We start from the raw sequence: 18,303 nt of genomic DNA, 5'->3' as shown, positions 1-18,303 counted from the left end.
TGTCGCAGACTAGTGGCTCTCCAACCACGGTGTCCCTTTAACCCCACAACTCGGACTCCTTACATGTGTACCCTCACTTTTCCTTCCTTGCTTCCTTTCCCACCCAGCTTGAATACCTTCATCTTCTTCCTCCATAAAAGTTTGCGGCTGCTTCTTCCATTTGTTTATAATAAAAATTTGTTTTACAGTGGAAATTTGGTGTTTTTTAAAATTATGGGAGATATACAAATGGACGGTCCGATTTGTGTTAAAAAAATTAAAAAAATTTAGAGTACACAAATCGGACGGTCCGATTTATACTCCGTACATTAAATCATCCCACATTTTAGAAAAAATACTATAGTATATCACAATTTAAAAAAACACCATTGTTAATCTAATATTAAAAATAAAAAAGTAGACAAAAAGATGTTATTTTAAAATAAACATATAATAATGAAAACGGACCATCCGATTTCATTCTGCGAAAATTAAAAACAATTTTTTTCATGCACAACTCGGACCCAACGAATTTTTGAACCTAATTTAAAAAACAACTAATAACCAAAACGGACCCTCCGATTTCATTTATATAAATTTTAAAAAAAATTATACATGCACAAATCGCATGGTCCGATAAGCTTTATTTAAATTTCAGATATCCCTCCATACAAAACGGACCCTCCGATTTACTAACAAAATTATAAAAATTATGAAATCGGATGGTCCGACATCTTAGCATCATCTCTGAGAAAAACTGTCCCACATATTGGTATAGCACCTCTATAATCTATAATCTGGTACAACACATTCACATCTTTCATAACAAAAAAATCAGCCATATTTGCCTCCCTTCCCTCAAATTAATTAAGGATCTATCTCTTTTATTTAATGAATCATGTTAAAGTAAAAAGGCCACACCAAATTTGGAAGAGAAAAAAAAACATTATTATTAATTAGCGTGAATGTCCTAACATACTCATCGTCCAAATTATATTTCCATAACCCTAAACGCCCATGCATTTTAATTTCCATGTTTAGCTTGCTTTTGAGAAACTTAGTAGATTAATCAATGAGTTTAATTTCTACTTCATTTCCATCCCTTGGAAGCAAAGTCAAGGAATAAGGGCGTTTAAAAAGTTTCAAAAACTATTTTTTATAAACTTTTAATTTATAAAAAGTTATATTAATATTATTTGATATAATTTTAAAAATACATTTTTAAATTTTTTGAAAAATTATTTAAGAGTTTTTGAAAAAAATAAAAGATTTAACTTTTTTTATTCTCAAAAATTATTTTATCATTTTTATTTATTAAAATAATTTTAAAATAAATATTTTTATTATAAAAATTTAAATATAAAATAACTTATTTAAAAATTATTTTAATATAAATTTTTATATTTTATTTTTTTAAAAAAAAGTTTAATTAAGTTATTTATCAAAATTAATATCCTACCTTAGAAGTCATTTATTGCGATGATTTAAAGTAATGTAAACAAAACTTGGCTTATATACAAAAAACAAAAAAAAGTGCCCTGCTGCTGCTAGGGTTTCAGTGCTCTGTTAGGGCTGAAGAGTAATACAAAAAATTACTAATCAATTTATGTCAAGTGCTTTAGGTTTTATCATGGCAGCCAATACTGCCCCTCTAAATACACAAGAAGGTATGAGTGATGCAGAGGAGAATCAGGTGATTTCGTACGCTGATGAAGATATACAAGAAGGGATAAAAAAATGCTCTAAAAGCTTAGTTGGAAGACTCCTCGCTGATAGACAATTCAGTAGAGGCACATTGGAGGCAGCCCTCTATGCCATTTGGTCCCAACCAGAAGGTTTCAAAGTTCTAGAGCATGGAGGTAACCTTTATCAATTCTTTTTTGAAAAAGAGATTGATGTTCTGCGAATAGAAAAGGGAGCTCCGTGGCTTTTTAAGAATTACATTCTTAACCTGAAGCAATGGAGGAAGAATTTTCTGATATGTGATACAGAATTTACCTCTGTACCCATCTGGATTCAGATTGGGGCCTCCCAGAGCATTGCAAAACAAAAGGTCTGGGAAAGAGGATAGGAGAGACCTTAGGGGAGGTGTTAGATGTTGGTATTTTCTCTATGCGGAGTAAGGAAGGAAGCCTGCTAAAAATTAAGGTCAAACTCGATATTACAAAACCATTGCGAAGAGTGCTAAAAATCTCTGGCAACAATAATATAGTTACTGAACTCCAACTCAAATACGAGCGCATTGGTAACTTTTGTTATTATTGTGGGAGTATTGGACATGAAATCAGAAATTGTCAACAGCACTTGGAGGATGTGGCGACTGGAAAGGAAATAGAGGAGAAATGGGGAGGATGGCTCAGAGCAGACCAAATTGGAAGAAGAGTGGAAGACGAAAAAGAAAATCGGAATCCAAACAGCAATCACAACGGATCTAAAAAAAGCAGAAAATGGAAGCCAGTACCTGTTAATTTAATGTTAGAATTCGCAAACCTCTCTGTCCAAGATAGAAGTTCACAAAAGAGAGAAGAGGAGAATGAGGCTCAAAGCTCTTGCAGGGTCCTAACCAGTAAGAAAAAAGAAGGAAGAGAGACTGAAATAATTAAAGGAGTAGAGGCTATAAGGAGTGGGGGAGAAGAAATAAGAAGAATAGCAAATCAGAACAAAATGGAGGAGCTAACTTTCTCCATTGGGGTGATGGAGGCGAAGAGAGAGAAGGAAAATTCGAAGAAATTGAAACTGAAACAGATAGCCAGAAGAAAAAATTTGTATAGTTCAATCTCAGGGAGTAAAAGGAGAATAGAAGGGAGCAGCGATATAGCAAGCTATAAGAAACAGTGCTCGGAGGAAACGGCTGAATCAGAACAGGGAGTGGGTGCCACCCAATATTTGGCGCCCAAGGAGGTATGAAGATGGTGATGTGGAATTGTCGAGGTTTGGGGAAACCCTTGACAGTTCACAACATCAAAGGGATTAATAAATCCCATTCCCCCGAGGTGTTATTTTTATCCGAAACAAAAAATAATATCTCGACTGTGGAAGGAGTACTGCGGAGGATAAGTTTTCAGTCTTGCTTTGCAGTGAACCCTACTGGAATGGCGGGAGGATTGGTTGTGACATGGAAGGAGGGAGTTAATGTACAAATTCTGGACCATGATACGTTTTTCATTCACTTTATCATGGAAAGCCAACAGGAGGGTAGGAAATGGGAAGTTATTGGTGTTTACTTACACACTAATGAGGCTAGAAGAGATGAGCAATACACAAAGCTGCTGCAGATTATGGCGCATAGGGGAGACCAAGTGTTATTAATTGGGGATTTCAATGCTATCAGAGCGCACCATGAAAAGAAGGGTGATAGAGCTAAATCAGCTGGCTCCATTCAAAAGTTCAATGATTTCATTAAGGCGGGAGGACTGGTTGACATGGGGTTTGAAGGAGAAAAATTTACTTGGAATAATAGGCAGTTTGGAGGTAATTTTATACAGAAAAGGCTGGACAGAGCTCTTGTTTCAGTGGCATGGAGGTCTGAATTTTCTGATGCCTTTGTCAAACACCTAGATGACTTAGGCTCGGATCATAAGGCATTGCTATTATGCTCACACAAGGAGGAAAGGAGATCTAAAAGAAGATTTTGATTTCAAGAGCGATGGTGTGAGAAGGAATAGGTTGGCAACATAATCAAGCAAGCTTGGAGACACGAGGTAGTGGGTTCAGCAATGTTTAAGTTGGCTGGGAAGTTAAAGTCTTGCAGGCACAAGCTAGTGGAGTGGCAACGAACCTCTAATTCCAATTCAAATTCAAAAACCATGAGCCTTAAGGAGAAGATATTAGACGAAACAAACAAAGGGCAGCTTGCAAATGGAGCAACAATTCGTATTTTAGAAGCTAAACTTGAGGAAGCTTGTGAGCAAGAGGAAAGATACTAGAGAGAAAAATCCCGAATACAATGGCTGAAATGGGGGGATAAAAATACAAAGTTCTTCCACTCTAAGTTTCAAGTTAGGAACAGAAGGAACAAAATTAGAGAGCTTTGAGATGAGGATGGGGGGATGGCATCGGATGCGGTGGGCATTGCTGAAATCGCTCAACGGTATTTTGAAAAACTTTTCTCAACCAGCTTTCCAAAAGATCCTACTGAAAAGTTACAAGGAATGCCTAGAAAAATAACAGCAGCAATAAATCGAACTCTGGTGAGGCCTATTTCAGAAAAAGAAGTCAAATCAGTTGTGTTTTCAATTAACCCTTTCTCAGCTCCGGGTGAAGACGGTTTCACGGCTAAATTCTTTCAATACTTTTGGGAGACTATCAAAGGAGATGTGATCTGTGCTGTCAAGAGTTTTTTCGGTGGAGGTAGAGTACTAAAAGCTTTCAATCATACCAATATCTGTCTAATCCCTAAGGTGCATGATACTAAGTCTTTGAAACAGATTAGACCTATAAGTCTTAGCACTGTAGTTTTATAAAATTATTTCAAAGATAATTGTTCACAGATTACAACCAGTTATGCAGAAGGTTATTAGTGACTCACAAAGTGCTTTTATAAAAGGAAGACTCATTAGTGACAATGTTTTGATAGCCCACGAATTTATGCACTCTCTGAAGAATAAAAGATACAGAGATTATGAATTTGCTCTGAAACTTGATATAAGCAAGGCGTATGACCGGGTTGAATGGAATTTTGTCTGGACCATGATGGAGAAATTGGGTTTTTGTAAAAAGTGGGTGGATTGGATTAAGGAACTAGTGACTACGGTTTCCTACTCTGTTACTGTGGATGGTGCACCTCATGGTTATTTTAGATCATGTAGAGGATTGCGACAAGGCGATCCTCTTTCCCCCTATCTCTTTTTATTCTTAAAGTCAGCCACTTATTTTTTGCAGATGATGCAATTTTGTTCAGTAAGGCTACGGTCAAGGACTGCCAGAGTTTACTCAGGGTCTTAAGTACCTATGAAGAGATTAGTGGACAAACAGTTAACTTGGACAAATCTTCAATCTTTTTTAGCAGGAACACACCCACCCAGACCCGAGATATGTTGTCTGACTTACTACACGTTTCACATGTGGGTAACCAAAATAGATACTTGGGCTTGCCGGCTATAGTGCAGAGGTAAAAAAAATCTACCTTTAATTACATCAAGGATAAAGTGCTACAGAAATTGCAACATTGGAAACAGACTCTACTATCATCGAGTGGAAGGGAGGTCCTTATTAAGGCGGTGGCTACAGCAGTGCCTATTTACACTCTCAGTTGCTTTAAACTCCCAGAGACATTAATAGAAGAGGTACAAAGAGCCATAATGCAGTTTTGGTGGGGCCAAAAAAGATCAGAAAGGAGGATGCAATGGATTGGGTGGAGAATTACTTGTAGGTCCAAGAGCCAATGGGGTCTCAATTCCAAAGATTTTAAAGCTTTCAACCTTGCAATGCTAGCCAAACAAGGATGGAGACTACTTACAAGAACAAACTCTCTAATCTCTAGGGTGTACCGAAGTAAATATTTCAAAGACTCCAATTTTCTCCGCGCAGAAGTTGGAATCAACCCTTCTTGGGGATGGAGGAGCGTATTAGAGGGCAGAAAAGTTCTGGAAAAAGGTATTCTATGGAGGGTAGGCACCGGTTCGGATATCAGAATAAGAGAAAATTCATGGGTTCGTAATTATCTGGCTATTACTCCTACTACAGAGACTAATTCAGAGCACAATCCTACATGGGTTTCAGACTTAATTTTACCAACCAGATCATGGAATCAGATACTAATACAAGAACTATTCAGACCAGATATTGCAGAGGCAATCATAAACACTGAAATCCAACAAGGTGATGATGAGGTTACCTGACTAAAGGAGAAAAATGGAGGCTATTTAGTAGCGTCTGGGTACCAGCTAGCATTCCAATTCTTCCACCCCCCAATAGAGTTTCTGCCAGAACAGTGTCAAAATAAGCAACTATGGTCTGATATTTGGAGCGTCAAATGCCAACCCAAGATAAGAAATTTTCTTTGGAAAATTATGCACAAAGGCCTACCTGTTCAACAAAGGCTAAGTGAAAGACTTCCATCAGTGAATCCATTATGTCAACGATGCAACAGGTTCTCTGAAACGGTAGCGCATTGCCTCTGGATGTGCATCGACATTGTTGAGGCCTGGAGAATCACTAATCTACCTGTTCCAGCTTTAATTGAAGAACCATGGATTTGGTGGAGTGAGCTTGACAAAAATATGAAATTTGTGAGCAATGCGGTGAAGAAGAAAGAATTCACAGCAAATGTATTATGACAGATTTGGATTACCCGAAACGAGAAGTTATTTGAGAACAAGAGACGCCACCCTCTTCAATTAGTTGATGCTGCTCGCCACGCCATGGGAGAAGACGGAGACTGTTCTTGAACTTTCTTTCTGAGGAGCTCCTTCAATTTTATTCACTTTACCTTTTGGTTTACTTTACCTTTTGATTTTCTCTCTCTTATTGCATTATGTGTTATGACTATAGTTGGATCGTTCCAACCTTTCTCTTGTTATGCTGTCCTTTTTTGGACCATTCATTTTCATTTAATGAAATAACTTTTATCTTAAAAAAAAAAAAACAAAACTTGGCTTGTTACGGCAAAATAAATAAGACAAGGCACCTAATGAAATAAGGGATGGGAATTGGCCTTCTTATTCTTGTTGCTTTTCCCATAAGAAGTGTTTGCCCAAATTAATGGACTCTTAAGATAAAATATCAATGTAATTAAGATCTTGCTAATATTAGGGATGAAATTAAAGAGTGTTTATCGAGGAATTCTCACTAGCTAGGTTTTAAGATTAATTAGCCCTGTTTTGTTAAGTAAATAATAATTTTTTGTGAATAATGTGAACAATAAATTTTAGAATTGGTCTAATAAAATAAAAAAAATTCCACTCTAAAATTATCTTATAATTCTTAATATTAGGATAATCATTCGTATACTTAATGAATTGAACATCTATTCATTGTTAATTTTGTATGAGTAAACCGAATTAAAAAAATAACCATCTAATTAAGAATCATCATGATCATCTATATATCTATTAAATTAAAAATTCGATATATCTATTGTTCACATTATTTAGTATCCTCATTGTCTAACTATATCTTTTCTAATTAGTCTATTAAATTTTTTTTTCGGTGAGTAATTTTTGTCGGAGAATAGATTTTTTTTAACTTTTTTTAAATTCTTTAGTAAGTATAATTTTTTATTTTATATTCTTTAAACAAGACAAATATATATATATATATATATATATATATAATATTAAATAATAAAAATAACCCTTTATTAAACAATTGAAAAAAAATTAAAAAAAATTCATTCCGATCCTTGCCATACCTTGTTTATGTTAGCATAGATTTTTTGGAATGGTGAAATATTGAGATTTTTTTTTGAAATAAAAAGTTCAACACAGTAAGGTGGAGCATTTAGAAAGTCTAGAGTTACAATACAAACACTAAACAAAAAATTATAGTTATCTCCGGCATTGCCATTAACAATTAGATGAAACAAATCTAACTCACTTTTTATAGCTCCTAATCGACTTAGTAATAACTTCCGCAACGCATGTTTTTTTATTATTGAAAATCCTGGCATTCTTTTTCAACCACGTATTTCAAATGATAATAAAAAAATCAATCAGCCACCTGTTACGTTCGATTTTTCTTACAGGAGCTCCTGTCTAACTCTTAAAGTGTTGCTTAATGGTTGCTGAAAAAGACCAAAATTTATTATAGGCGTATAACCAAGTACACTACCACACCTGCCACGTGAACTCACAGCCAATGAATAAGTAGAAATTATTTTCAGTTTTTTTTACGTAAAACACAAATAATATCTCTGTGATCAATAATACCCAATCTAATCAATCTTTCCTTAGCATTGACCCTGCCAACTAACACAAATCAGGTGAATAGTTCAACTTTTGGTGGTACTAGTCCTCTCCATATAGATCTAGTGAAACTATAACTCGTAATATCTTCTGAGAGAGTATCAGCCTGCAAAGCTTGCACAAATGAGTTAGTAGAGTAAATTCCTAATCTATCAAATTTTCATACTATTCTATCCTCTTTCTCACTTTTTAATTTGACAGATTATAGAATTTCATGAAGTTGGTTAATTAATTTTAACTTTCATTGAAATAGTACTCCCCTCCAATAAAAATTTTATATTCATTCCAACCAATAGTAAAATCTATAATCTCCTATTATAGATCCGACTTGATTTGAAACCGAAAAATATTGAGATTGATTTTATTACTAATCTATCATTCTTAATATATATATATATATATATATATATATATATATATATATATATACCAATATGCCTCATCAGTCTATACATAGGTTTTAGATTTTGCATGCTGTCAATCAACAAGTTTAATTTAGAGTTCAGGCATTAATTCTTGCTGTCATCATGGACGTATCGCTAATTGGAAATTTAGCACTAAATTATATGAAGATCGTTGACCTTTATTTTGAAACGAACATCACCTCCTTCTCGTGGCATAGAACATTATCCATGCACCCTCATGCCTCTTTGGCTAGTTGACATTCTTAACTAATCAAATTATTGCAATTAATTAATTGAATCTTGTAGGTAATTAAAGATACTCTTTAAGAAACAAAAACAATAAACAAAATCTAAAACATCATTAATTTATAATATTGGATGAAGGGAGAATCTTGCCCTTGTTAGTCTGTTCAAGGAAGGCATTCTTTCAATCTGAGTTTTTTTTTTTGGTGTCTATTTAGAGAATTTATTACTATTATTTTTAATAAAATAAATAAAAATTATATATAATAAAAAAATTATTTATATACACACCAAAAATTTATTTATATATTAAAATGAGTTATTATATATTTATATTATTTAATTTATTTTTAATATATATTTTATATTAGTAGATGATTTTAACATTTTATTATTATAATTTATATAGTATAGTTGTGGTCAGCTTATATTTGATTAAAATTAGGATGCATTGAACTTAATCACAAGGATAACATGTCACAATCATAGAAAGTGTAAAAAATTGCAGTACCGTAGACCAAAGAGTAAGATAATCAACAAGCAAAGAGATTTACATGATTAACAGATTTATAAAATGAAATACCCCGCGTTTTCAACTTGTTAAATTTATGTCTGGATTAAGTTTTTTATTTAATTTAAATAAGTTATTCAAAAATTTGAAGTACTAAATAATAATTATATTATTGCGCGTCGAACTACAAAAATGCAATTTGGAATATTAAATGCTCCCCATTCATTTTCAAAGATGAAGAATAATCACTTATGTCAACATCCAAAGCTTTTTTTTATTCTATTTTTTTCCCAATTTCTCAAACTACATACTCGGCTCACTTGAGAGTTGAGATTAGCCATTCAATTTTTTTTTTTGGAGAAAATTGATTAGTAAGTAATAGTTGCTTGTAGAAACTATTGCCATATATGAAAGTATTAAACACTTTTTTCCTATTAATTAAGAAAAAAGAATTTTTCATAATTCACGACATATAACTTGTTAAAATCATACGCCTTTAAAATAATTAGAAATAAATTTCAACTTATACATACGAATGGTTTTTTTCATGAGTTAATTAATTTCATGTATGTTTTGGCTTCGTAAAATTATGATTAGAAATATAATTATTTATATATTTTTTCATGTTAATTTAAGATTTAAGAAAAGTAATATTATGACATGATATCATAATTTCTATAATTGAAAAATTTAAAATTTATTCTTTGTTAAATTTTAAAAAAATTTACACTAAAAATATATTAAAAATATAACTATTTATATATCTCTTGTTATTAATTTTTTTTTAAAATAGTAGCATGAGAATTATACAATAGTATTTGCTTGGATGTGATCCATATACTGGATCGGAGTTGGGTGACCTAATTTTACTTGAATCAATAAAATATAACCCAGACCAGGAAGAGATAACCTCAACAACTAATAAATCTATATCTATACCAAAATAAAATAAAATAAAATAAAAGGACGGTACCATTTCCCATTTTCCCAGCAAATAATGGAGCGCGGGCGGTATTATTATTAACATAAAACAATAAAATATATAGTGTAAAACTTCGCAGGAAAACACAAAATGAGGGCAACATAAAATTGATAAAATTTGTTGAATTTTAATCAGAGAAAAATATTATATACGTGACTTGACTCATTGATTAGTTTACAAGTTAGTTATTTAGTTGGTTATGTCAGCTTATTAAGTTTGTTAGAATGATAGTTAAATTAGTTTGTTTTTCAGTACCTTCCATTAAAATATAGATTGTATAAAGGTGTATAAATAGTAATAATGTAACTAAATAGATGAGTTCATTCTTTTTTTTTTTCTTTATTAAATTCTGTACATTTCTCTTCACTCTACTTTTCATCCTTTTCTCAAGAACTCACACCATAAAAATTGATGAAGGTTCCATTTTTTTAGTACGTAGTTTTCACAATATATAAGTGATACTTGTCATGAAATTACGCATCCCAAAAGTTTAAGTTAATAGAAAAAAATAACACTAATAGTTATATTTTTGTAAAAACTTCTTTTTTTGAGTTTGCATTTCTAACTCAATCCGAATCACTGTAAGCAGTTATTCCCAAAAAGCTAAGGTCTGCCGTTTGAAATGCAAGCCATAGCTAACTGTTTTACTAAAGTATCTCAGCACACATTTGACTAACTTCCAATGAGACTCTAGAGGAGCTTGAACGAACAGAGACAATTTGTTAATACTATAACATATTTCAAGTTTGGTTATTGTCAAGTATTGCAAGCTGCCAATGATTGATCTGTACAGCTGTGAATCACAGAAGCTCGACCCTCCAAGAACTGTGATCTTTACAGTTGAAAGCAAGGGAGTGTGGCAGGGTGCACAACCCACCATGCCAGCCTTCTTTAGGACCTCACTGATGTACTTTTGTTGAGTGAATAGCAGTCCTCCATCACAGATTTTGTTCACTTGAATTCCAAAGAAATAGTGAAGATCTCTCATGTTTTTCAAAGCAAACTTAGCATTCAGTTTTGCTATGACATCCTGCACTAATTCTGGAGACTCCCCAGTTACTATAATATCATCAACATACACAAGCACATAGGTTTTTAGTCCACTGAGTTTCTGAATGAAGACTGAGATATCAAACTTTGTAGCCTTAAAGTCAATCTCTCTTAAACCACCAGCCAGCTTATGGTACCATTCTCTTGGGACTTGTTTCAGCCCATAAAGAGTTTTAGTGAGCTTACACATCAATAGGAGATCTCCTTGCTCATAACCAAGGGACTGTTTCATGTAGACTTTCTCTGTTAAGTCTTCATGAAGGAAGGCATTGTTGACATTCAGTTGCCTTATTGTCCAGGAGTTAGATATAGTCATAGATAGTATGATTCTAATGGAAACAGCTTCACTACAGGACTATAAGTTTCTGTAAAATCATAACCAGGCTTCTGAGCATACCCTTGAGCAACCAACCTTGCTTTGTACTTTTGCAGAGTTTCATCTGCATTGTACTTTATTTTAAACACCCACTTGCTGCCAATTACTTCTTTATTTGGTGGAAGAGTTATTAGTTCCCATGTTCTGTTCTTAACCAAGGCAACATATTTCACATCCATACCTGCCTTTCACTCTGGAGACTTGAGGGCTTGTGTTAATGTTCTTGGCTCAACACTTGCAAGGAAGACCTTTGGCTTGACTATGCTAGCTTTAACCCTGGTGATCATTGGGTGAGAATTTACTGCTGCAGTTGAATAAACAGGTTCTAGATCCTCAAAAATTGATAACACAATTTCAATGTCATTAATAGGAATTGGAGTAGGATTTGATGAGGCTATTGGCATTTGAGACCTGGCTGGAGTGCTAGACTGCTAGTTGAGGGAAGGTCTATTGACTGTTGTAGCAAGGCTGAAGAGGAGGTATGACTAGCAAAAGGCTGCTAGCTTGAAGCTGGAGTCCTTAGACTTGTTTGTTGAGAGTGATGATGCCTATCTTCAACAGAGTTTGGGACATGCCTTAAAATTAGTCTGGAATGATTGGGAAAATTGGGACATCAGGTGAGGCTGTTTGACTTTCTGAGACAGTGTTTGCTTGATTATGACCTGTTGCTTGCTAAAAAGGGAACTGATCCTCAAAGAATACAATATGAGGAGTGATAATGACTCTTCCATCATGAGTGAGGCATTTATAGCCTTTATAAAAGGTTCTATAACCAATGAAAGTGCAGAGAGAATATCTAAAGTCCAACTTAGGTTTGTTATAAGCTCTATGATGAGGGAAACATAGGCAGTCAAAGACTCTAAGCTGTTCATAAGAGGGCTTCTTGCCAAAGAGTTTTTCAATAGGGGATAAGCCATCTAAGACTGGTGTTGGGAGCATATTGATCAGCTTTGCAGCAGTGGTGAAGGCCTCCCCCCAAAACTTTGTAGGAATACAGGCACCAGCAAGTAAGGTAAGTCCCATTTCAGCTACATGACGATGTTTCCTCTCAGTAGCTCCAGTTTGTTGATGGACGTGTGGGTAAGAAAACTTGCAAATAAATCCTTTGGCCTGCAATAGCTTTGATAAACTCACAAACTCAGCAACATTGTCACTTTGCAACATCTTCTATTTTGTATTTAATTGTAACTCAGCAGTTTGCTGGAAGTGATTAAATACTGATTTTAATTGAGCTCTAGACTTAATTAGGTAAAGCCATGTAAATTTGAAAAACGCATCAATGAAGTTTACAAAATATCAATGTCCACTATTATCAGCAATATGGGCTGGAACCCAAATATCAGAGTGTACAAGTTCTAAGGGATGCTTGTATACAGTATGTGACCGAAAAAAAGGTAAATGATGAGATTTGCCAATACAGCAGGCTGAACAATCAACTTTGGTTATAGGAAGGGAAATTTGACAAGTCTTAAGTACTCTAGACATAACACTATGATTGGGATGTCCTAGCCTAGCATGCCAAGTCAGCAGATCATCTTTATTTCCTATTAATGCAGTGAAAACTTCTGGTAAGCTTTGAAGAGTTGCGAATCTATAAAGGCCTTGGTGAACAATGCCTTGAAGCACTGTCTCCTGAGTGTCTTTTGTTTTTATGCAGCATCTATCATTATGGAATTCAAAAAAGACTTGGTTGTCATAACAAAATTGATATAGCTGTGATAGACATGAAATTCAGAACTAGTACAAGATATAATAGCAAAAATGAATGCTAAGTTTGTTTTGAAAGACATGGAAAATCTTCACTATTTTCTTGGAATTCAAGTGAACAAAACCTGTGATGGAGGACTGCTGCTCACTCAACAAAAGTAAATCAGTGAGGTCCTAAAGAAGGCTGGCATGGTGGGCTGTGTACCCTGTCACACTCCCTTGCCTTCAACCGTAAAGATTACAACTCTTGGAGGGTCGAGCTTCTGTGGTCGACAGCTGTACAGATCAATCATTGGCAGCTTGCAATACTTGACAATAACCGGACCTGAAATATGCTATAGTGTCAACAAATTATCTCAGTTTGTTCAAGCTTCTCTAGAGTCTCATTGGAAGTTAGTCAAACGTGTGCTGAGGTACCTTAGTAGAACAGCTAGCTATGGCTTGCATCCAAAATGACAGACCTCTTTGGGAATAACTGCTTACAATAATTCGGATTGGGCTGAAGATTCGGATGATAGGAAGTCCACCAGTGGCTACTGCATTTTTCTTGGGACAAATCTAATTTCTTGGACATCAAAGAAGGAGACAGTGGTAGCTCGATCCAGCACAGAAGCTGAGTATAGGAGTATGGCAGAAGCAATAGCAGAATTGACCTGGATAAAAACCATGATGTAGGAGCTGATGCAACCTCCACCAGAGGCACCAATGCTGTATTGTGATAACTTGAGTGTTGTCCTACTTGCTTCTAATCCCATTCTTCACTCCAAGTCTAAGCACTTTGAAATAGACTTGCATTTTATTCGTGACTATGCCAATAGAAAGGCAATCCGGATCAGCCACATTCTAGGCTCAATTCAAATAGCAGACATTCTCACTAAGGCAGTGCCCTCTGAGAGTTTTCTCTACTTTAGGAGCAAGTTAAGTGTTCACTTTCAGTAGCAAGTCTTCAATCAAAATGAAAACAACTGGACGTGATGATGCTAAGAGTTATAATGTCAACTAATATCTAATAATCAACAAAAGCATATAACTAGAGATGATGATAAGAGTCATAGCATAATCAGGATTTGGCACATTTAGAATATGTAAAATGCTCTTCACACTCTCTACACCTTGTTTGTCAATTCTATTAGGCTTTACCTTTTACTTTCAGTTAGTTAGTTAGTTGTTAAAAGGTGCTAAAAGCTCAGTTAACTAGTCCAATTCACTGCTCAATCACATTCTATATAAGTAACCCTTCTCATCACTTGTAACTCAATTTTAACGTGATTCAACTCAGTTTTTAATCAATGAAGTCACTTCTCTTCTTTATTTTTTTTATTCTTCTCTAATGTAACAGTGATTTATTTTTTATGCACGACTGCTTACAAATTTAGAATATTTCAATTCACTACGAATGATATTGTTCCTCATGCAAATTACAGTTGTTTATTTTCTTAATTACCTTAGTTTTATAAATTTACTACTTTAATATTTACTGACTTATAGATAAATTATTACTAACGGAATATTTATTTAGCATCTTCCCTTTCATCTGATCTTGACAAATTATTTTCTTTAAGCTAATATTTGATCATAGGAAATAAAATGGATAGAAGCTAAATTAAATAGGACCATGTATATATACGTGGCGTTTTCGTGTTTAATTAATTGTATCACTTTCTGATCAGAAATATGTAGATAGAAGTTGGTAAAGCCTTATTTGAATAATCTCCTGATGAATAAAGCCAAATTCTATCATATTTTATGTAATTGAATTTAATCAATTTATACCTAACCCGTTTTACCCCTCCCCCACCTCCGTTATATTATATTATAATCATAATAACATTTCATATTTGTCTCTTTGGAGAGGAAGGTTGAATTGTTTAAGCCAATAACGAATTCTAAATAAATAAAAGTAAAACTCACATCAAGCTACCGCCACATTGTGTTAACCCTGATTTTAATATTAATAATATAAACAGAAAATTTCCTTGATAATGACTGTTTAACCATTTTATACTTGCATCAAATAAAACAAGGGACTAAGCCCTATCATCTTATAGGAGAATTATGATATTAATTAAGACAATGAACTTACTTGACACTTATCAGAACTAGCCAAAAACAAAAACCAAAACTAAAAACCAAAAGAAGAAAAAAAAGGTCTATGATGACTGACGATGTGCATCTTATATCAAACATTAAAATTAAAAATAAAAATAGAATTTGTTAATTTTACACCGTCTTATCGTATTACAAGTGTGATATATAATGTTAAGGAGAGAATTTATTTTATTTAACATTTATTAATTGTTATATTAATTAATAAATATTAAATAAAAAATTCTGACTATTTTTTACTGATTTTTTTTTTATTATCAAATATTTTCAAATATATATACTAGCTTTCATGCATGCTGGATTCTTGTTGAAAACTACCATTTATGTGTGGTTGTGATTTAATCTCGACTAAACGTTGTTATATATATACAAATTATGCTGCCCAAGATATTTTCTCTTTAGTTTTGTCATTTTTCTTCCTTTTATTCAATAGACTATGTGTATAGTCGTCTTAATTATAAGGGGTTGACTAATTAGATGCATACGTATTTGACATCATATATATGGCAGTAACATCGATTAGAAATAGTGATCCAAGTTAGTAAGACTTAGATAGATACAGATATAGTAGAGAAGTCAAATTGAACCATTTACACTTAATTAGTTAATTCAATCCTAATTGGTACGAATATTAGAATATATGTTAATTTGTTATGAGATATATATTAATCCAATATTAGTAATTAGTTAATAGTGTTCTAGTAAATTTTATCACTTCACTATTCTCTCAATCTTATACAATATCCCTGATCTAACTCCCTTAAACCCTACCATAAATATCAACATTTAAAGTTAATAAGAAAAATTAAATATTAACTATAAACTATTAGAATTGAGAGTGAGTAGGTCTGTTTAACTCCAAAATCTAATTTATATGACGAAGAATGTCTTTCGGTTATAAATTTTTTAGAAATTTTATATTTGAGATATAAAAAATCTGTAATATATATATATATATATATATATATATATATATATATATATATATATATCAATCTTTATGTATATATTTTTGAATTTATTCACCACTTGCGTCTTTTTTTATTAAATATTAAATTTAAGAAGAATGTTAAAGGAATCATCATAATTTAATTTTTTTTATTAGTTAGTTATTAATATTTAAAAATATGGACTAAAAATATATTATTAAATTATTAAATTAAATAATAAATTGAATTAATGACTAAAAATAATAATAAAAAATATCAATAACTTTTGATGTGCTGAGCATTTCTCTAAATTTAATATAGATATGATTCATGTTATTGTTTTTACTTGTATGGTGACATTTTTTATCCATTCATGTTTTTCTAAACACATGTTTGAAACTAAAAGGCTACTTAAGGACAAATTGTATATACAATAATGCTTGATAGTGTCATATTGCATAAATATATAGCTGGGTAAACAACTTTTAGAATGAAATTTTGTGATAAGTTCATAAATTGAAAATTCACAAGACATGTATTTATTACTATAAATGATAAAATTTAGAATATATATGTTGTCTCATCCATTCAATTTTTGAAGACTTCTATAAATAATCGATCGTCATAAAATAAATTAGTTAGTGTCATCACACCTTGAGTCAACTAGTACTATATCTATAATCTATGTGAAGCAAGACTTGCAAATAAAGTTAACCCTAAATGCCAAAATTAACGAAATGAAAGCACTATTATTAGTTTCTTCTTTATTCCTTCTTTGTACTTCCTGCCTTTTAGTTTTATTTAAATAAGAAAAATATAAGAAGACAATGAGAATACTAAACAATATAAATAATGGATAACCAGATGTTCAATTCAATAAGTATGGAGATAATTATGTTGATTATTTTAATTAGATGGTTATTTATTTTGATTCGATTTACTCATGCACATCAGTTAACAATGGTTTGATGTTCAATTCATTAGGTGTGCAGATAGTTATTCTAATGTTAGGGTTTAGAAGATAAGTTGGGGGTGGAGTATTTTTTTACTTTATTAGGTCAATTTTAAAGCCCATTATTCACATTATTTATAAAAATTATTATCTACTTAACAAAATCGACTTAAATAAACTTAAAGAAATAATATAAATCTTTCTCTAAAAATCTCTATGAGAATAAAGCCTCTCCTAATAAAATTAACTAACTTACTGCATAACTGCATTACTTATTACTAATTCTTTTTTATTTTCTTGATCATCAGTGTTTACTCTAACAAATATATTCTAGAATAATTTTTAAAATAGTTATTCAGCTGTTTTTTTGGTTCGCCGCAAATACTTTATTAACCGAGTGATTTTACTTTAAGTGTCAAACTGACTTGACATTCGAATATATTCGATTGGGTTTTCAGAATCATGCAATAAACACATTTAATTAACTGGTTACATCTAAAATTTCATGTCACCCACTTTGAAAACCTACCTTCGTGTTAGTTTTGTGGGTCAATATCACGTGCTCTCCCAAGGAAACTATTATTTCACTACTCCTTTTTTGGAGTTGATATATTCCCTTATCTTATTACTAATCAAACATGTAAAAATTAATTTAATAAACACGTTGTTGGACTGTAGAAGAGTCTTGCCTCCAACATCTAAACAAGTTTCACGGCATAAGAATATAATTCAAGTGGTATTGACTTTGGTGGGGTATTATATGTATTTGTTTTTATTTGTTTAAGATAATAATGTTGTGAATAGTAGAAAGAGAACTTAGAATTTTAAAATAGCAATAAATGCTTTAAATAATTAACTTTTGGTATACCAAGAAGCAAGCTTGATGGGCTTCACATTGCATAAATGATTGCTAAAGTCAATGTTTTTCCCTTAGTTAATTAACCTCTCTTTCAATCAACAAGTGTTACGTGTGATAGTAATATAATTAATAATATATATTTATATCCTCCAAATAATAATAATATGCCTGTTGCAACTATATAATTATGTGTGCCTAATAACTTGAACTCCTATAATCTTATGCTTAATTTAAGAGATTAATTGGTCTTTTTTTTCTAATGTCAATTTTGTCCATGTTGAAAACAACTTTTTGAAATAGA

This window comes from Arachis stenosperma, chromosome 6, assembly GCF_014773155.1.
Source record: "Arachis stenosperma cultivar V10309 chromosome 6, arast.V10309.gnm1.PFL2, whole genome shotgun sequence".
Lineage (NCBI taxonomy): Eukaryota > Viridiplantae > Streptophyta > Magnoliopsida > Fabales > Fabaceae > Arachis > Arachis stenosperma.
The sequence above is the reverse complement of the archived record's forward strand: the minus strand, read 5'-3'. Positions refer to the sequence as shown.